The sequence below is a fragment of the Podarcis muralis genome, chromosome 14, assembly GCF_964188315.1.
Source record: "Podarcis muralis chromosome 14, rPodMur119.hap1.1, whole genome shotgun sequence".
Classification (NCBI taxonomy): domain Eukaryota; kingdom Metazoa; phylum Chordata; class Lepidosauria; order Squamata; family Lacertidae; genus Podarcis; species Podarcis muralis.
This window is the reverse complement of record NC_135668.1, coordinates 19,804,985-19,810,984: the sequence shown is the minus strand read 5'-3', so window position 1 is coordinate 19,810,984 and position 6,000 is coordinate 19,804,985.

Genomic DNA, 6,000 nt, shown 5'->3' with positions numbered 1-6,000 from the left:
ATCACTGGGCTGCTGCCAGCGCAAATTGTAATGTCAATGCTGGTTCTAAATGTGTTTTGATGTATTTAAATCCCCCCCCATTATTTTTTATTTTAAAATGTTTTCAAATGTTGGAAGCTGCCATGATTCCCAACTTGGGAGAAAGGTGGGACAGGAAAAACTGTTATCAATAATAAGTAGGCAGTCTGGTATAAATCGAACACATTATTGCATCAATGACATGTTGCTGAACACACCTGTACACAGACCAACAAATGCAGCAGTCTGATAATAGCTAAAAAATTTTTTGAGGGGAGCATATCTCCTACTATATCTGAATGTATTGAGAAAATTTGCTCCATTGTGACTATGATTAAGCTAACTTACTATAGAGGAATACATATAAAACAGCCTAACACGTGTGGGGTTTTTATTTGGGGGGGGGGGACTGTAATGTTTTGGAACAAGTTCAATGATAATGTCCAATCTTATGGTGCTTTCAACCTGCCACAACAGTATTTCTTTATGCCCTTTATCTTTGATTTATTCTGTTTAATGATAAGAATAATAAAGTTACAAACCAATCCAAAACAAACTTTTAGTGCTCTGAGTACATTTGAAAATTCAAAGTTGGTATTTGGCCAAGTGCACTCAAATGAATAAGGGCACAATCCACAGAGGGTTTCTAGGTCCTCTGTAAGACTTGAGTGGAGCTTACTTGCAAGAAATTGGCTGTAGGATTGTATGCTCTACACTTAAGTGCCAATAATAATAATAATAATAATAATAATAATAATAATAATAATTTATACCCCGCCCATCTGGCTGGGTTTCCCCAGCCATTCTGGATGGCTCCCAACAGAATTAAAAGCACAATAAAATATCAAACATTAAAAACTTCCCTAAACAGGGCTGCCTTCAGATGTCTTCTAAAAGTCAGATAGTTGTTTATCTCCTTGACATCTGATGGGAGGGTATTCCACAGTGCAGGCACCACTTCCGAGAGGGCCCTCTGCCTGGTTCCCTGTAACCTCATTTCTCGCAGGGAGGGAACCACCAGAATCTACTTTAAACAAAAAAACCACCCGAATGGAGGGGACCTGTCTAGGTGACAGTCTGGTTACTAGGTGAGACAACCAGTCCAGACCAGCAGCAAACCAGTATCACTTGTCACTGGGCAGTGGGGTCAAGAAGATAGGAGCGGCTGCAACCAGCATCTGTTTCCTGAGGCAATCTGCCTAATGATAGGGCCAGCCTGATCTGAAGTTCATCCTAAACTCTAACGTCCTCCTCTCATTCCATAACAATTTCCCCATAGTCAGATATGTTGTGAAACAGCCTGAAAAGAATCATTCCCCGTATTTGTGTATATGAAACATATACATCAATAAATTCATTGGTGATATTCATAGAGCAGAAGAAAGAAGCTCTGTAATTATAGGCTGGAGTTCTAAAAATGATTTCTCTCTCTCTCCCCAAGGAGTACAATTCTGAAACAGCCTCTCTCAAACTGTCATGGGAATAAAGGGGCTCGTGAGCTTTAAAATGCTGCTGGATACATGTTGAAGGGTATTTGATTGCATGATTCATCTGCTTCGTTTGATGGACTCCGCTGAATTTCCCCACACGCCTTTCCTTCCAAACATACCTCTTGGTTCGTTGATGGACACAACTTGAGACAGGACCAGGGTTTGCAAGCTTTCTTTATTCTATTTTCCTGGACTTGTCTGGGCAGGATATTGACAAACTGAAGACACATGGAGGGAAGAGCAAGACAGATGATGAGGGGCCTGGAGACTGAGTCCTTTGAGGAAAAGTCAAAAGAACTATGTATACTTAGCTTGGGAAACATACAATTGGGAGGTAATAGAATTGCCATCTTCAAATATTTGAAGGGCTGTTACGTACATGGACGGACAAATCTGTCAGTCTCAGTTTCTCCTTTTTTCAGTCTTCGTTCAGTTCCTCACATTTCCACTTCAGTTTGCAGTTACTGCTTTTTAAAGTCCCCATGAATTTTCACCACCATTTTGGTGGAAATTTCTCCTAACAGACATATTCATATGCAACAGACACATTTTTTGCAAAGCAATTTCCGCTAAAATACTGTGATTTGTTGTATGTTATTTTCAAGGGTGTGTGTTGTTATGCTCACTACACTCTAGCATATGCATTTTTGTACACATTACTTGAATGGAGACCTGCATTGCAAAATTTGAAAGTATGAATTTTGAAGGAATGTTTTTGTGAATTAGGCAAAAAAGGTAAAGGGACCCCTGACCATTAGGTCCAGTCATGGCCGACTCTGGGGTTGCGGTGCTCATCTCGCTTTATTGGCCGAGGGAGCTGGTCATGTGGCCAGCATGACTAAGCTGCTTCTGGCAAGCCAGAGCAGCGCAAGGAAACGCCATTTACCTTCCCACCGGAGCGGTACCTATTTATCTACTTGCACTTGGACATGCTTTCAAACTGCTAAGTTGGCAGGAGCAGAGACCGAGCAATGGGAGCTCACCCTGTTGCAGGGATTCGAACCGCTGACCTTCTGATCAGCAAGTCCTAGGCTCTGTGGTTTAACCCACAACACCACCCTCATCCCATGAATTAGATACATTTACCTTTAAAGGTGAACTGAATCATATTTCTCCCCCATCCTTAGTTACATAAATGGACCCCATTTGTTTCCTGCTGCCCCATAGCAGAGGCACCAGCTCCAGTGATCCGAGCCCCCCCCCCCATATTTTGGGAGTTGGGTCTGCCCCCCAATATTCTAAAAGCACAGAGATGAAGCACAGAGCCGACTGAATGTCCTCCCTTGAGGAGACCCTGTTTGGATCTTTGCTAAGGTAGCCATGTGTCCTGACTTCCAGAAGGCAGCCTTCTGTTTGAAGGAGCCCTCAGTTTGGAGAGCTGTCAAGTCCAGTTTACAGATAAAAACCCATTACAAGGGAAAGCAGGAAAGGTCTTGAAGTTGCCCATCGATGGTTATCCTCTGGATGGCAGATGGAGCAGGCGATAGAGATAGGGGAGAAAACTGATTCAGTTCACATGTAGAGATGAACGTACCAAATTTTAACTTTCCGAAACAGCATGCAAATTGAAACACAGCCATCCTTTAAATGTTGCACTTTTCAAAATCCTGCAGTTCAGCTCTCTGGCCAAGTAATGCAATGCTGGATTTTGGGCAGTGCAAACAGTTCTCCTGCACAGGGCACTGAGCCAAGGGGGTGCAGAATGGAAGGCAAGAGGGAAGGAGGCATGAGAATAAGAAATATTTAGAGGGGCACCTAATCCTCACTCAGGGCAATGTATTACCAACGTCTGCCCCGAGTAATGTGTGCAAAAATGCTTATTCTAGAGGAAACTGTACATAAAAATGCACATTTTAGTGAAAGTCCCACAAACAGGCACCACAAGGTAAAACTGCTTTGCAAAAATGCACATACTAGGCAGAAATGCATACGAACATGTGTTTAATTGGAGAAATTCACAGCAAAATACTGATAATTTTTTATGAGGAAGATATACGTATCACAAAGTGCTGCAGAAATGTGGAGAACTGAATTTAAGACTGGGAAAATGTGAAATGGATAGAAGCAAAACTGACAGATCCGTCCATCTCTAGCAGGCAGGCAGGCAGGCCACCTGGTCACCGTTTGCACACCATGGTGAGAACCAATGCATTTCTCTTTCAAATGCAATAATTATTTTGAAATTTGCACCTATATATATAAAGCAACATATGGCAGTTTTATGAACATCTGTGTCGTCTTTCGTCCTGTTTTGGTGCTGTGTTTCCTTTTGGGAGGGGCAGTGAGTGTGTGGCCACCATACTCTACGAAGCGGGTAGACGAAGGTGGGCTCCGTGGAGATAAAAACCCATCAGTGAATGCATACAAGGAAGTCTAGAATCAAATGGTATATAATGACTTTCTTTCACCTTCTTCTTCCATTGGTAGTTTATCTGCTCCTCAGTGGGAGTTCCCAGTAGCAGGATCCCAGACTGGGATCCCTTGTTTTGTCTGACCGGTCTGTTCCTGTCAACTCCATTGTGACTTGACCAAAGTTGACTGGAATTTTTTCCCTTTTTCTTTTTTAAGCCTTAATGTAGTCAGAATGGCGATCCCAATAGAGCGGCAGGCGGGTTGAGACTTTGCCTTTCATTCCAACACTAACAAACAACGTAGATATCCTTTTCTACTGGGCCCTTCATTGCCCAGGCTCCAGACAACACGCTCTGGCCTAGACTAAAGTAATGCCAAATCAGTATGCAGAAGTGGAAGCAACGCCAATGGATTAGCATAAAGCACTCTAGGAGGTAAATAGACATACAAGCAGCCACTGTGAGCCATGAGGAGATTCCCCTTTGTTCCTGGACTTCTATTGTCACGGTCCCTGAAGAACAGTGACAGAGAGAGGCCTCTGTGTTGGTTTCTTACACTTTTGACTGCTGGATAAAAGGTGGGGGACATAAAGGAATGGGGGAGAACTTTATTTTAATTTTTTTTAAGTACAGACGAAGTTACAGACGTCTGTTAAACGTCAATTATGTCTGGATAAAGACGTCTGCTTAAGGCTTAGTTATGGCCCTTTCTCCCACAGAGATTTTTTTGAAAAAACTAAGGCTAGCCAAGGATGCCTTTGGCAACCTAATTTGGAGATTGTAACTCTATAAACAAGCCCAGTATTAATGGAGGCTGGCAAGAATGCAAATGAACGAGAGTCCGTAGCTGTGGAAGAGGCGACAGTCTTGAAACTTCGAGGGTGAAGGGTGAGAGAGTGGAAAGGGGTCGTCTCCAATGTTGCCTGGAGCTATAGACATTAGGGTGCTCTATTCTTCTGATTTTCATATTCACCCTCTTGGGTTCTTGGGCTCATTAGAATATTTAGAAATCACAGCTTATGTCGTTAATGTGGTTGAATTAAGGAGAGCACGTTTTTAAATTCAGACACTAGCTTATGTGTATTTACAAACCAGAAAGGGATGGGGGCGAAATCTACAGTCAAGGGACAACTTCTTCCCAATCCCAAATATGGCAGTCAGACTGGATGACTTCCAATTGTGGGAGCAATCCAAACTGAATATTCACAAGCATGAGCAAGTTGGGATCCTGTGGATCTCCGACACAGCTGGCCAATTCCTGGCACTATGCTGGCATTAGCCCCACATACTGGCTCAGTCGCAGATACACCAGGGTAACTCTCATCCCGTCTCAGCTGGGGCTTAGCCAGTTGAGTTGAACCTGGTCGAATTTTATGCTGGTGTAAACCCTGAAAAATTGGCACACTGGGGGAGAGGTGGGGATGAGACCAGGCAGGTGGCGGCGGTTTTTTTTTTTTACACTGGATCCTATCTTGGTTCAGCTCAGGCATATGACCTGAAATCAGCACCAGCAAAACGGGTGGTGTATCAGACTAAAGTTTAAAGGATTGTTTCCCTCTGCCAGACTTGAGTTGGCTGAGCAGGCAGTAGTCTCACTCCTGAAACAATCATATTTCACATTGACTTAACTTAAACTGGCATAGATTTCACTGGCATTATTATTATTATTATTATTATTATTATTATTATTATTATTATTATTATTATTATTATTTACTAAGCCTTCACCCTATGGTCCCCTGAGCATGCTCAGTCCTCATTGGGGCAGTTTTGGTTGTTTGGATTTTCTTCACAGCTTCGGGTGTCTCGTATATTGTGATATTAATGGTTAAGAGACCTGTGCTCTGTGAATTTGTCTAATCCCTTTTAATGGGCACCACAACATCTGGCAATGAATTCTATAAGTTGATATGTTGGTGTTTCCTTTTCTTTGTCCTGCATCTATTTCCAGCCAATGTCATTCAATGGTCTTGGATTCTTGGGGGGGGGGGGTATGTGTCCCAACAGCAGAGCATCATACCACTTTTAACAGACATTCATTCCCCCAATGAATCCTGGGAATTGTAATTTGTTAATGGTGTTGGGTGTTGTTAGGTCACACCATTCCCCTCACAGAACTACAATTCCCAGAGTTCCCTGGG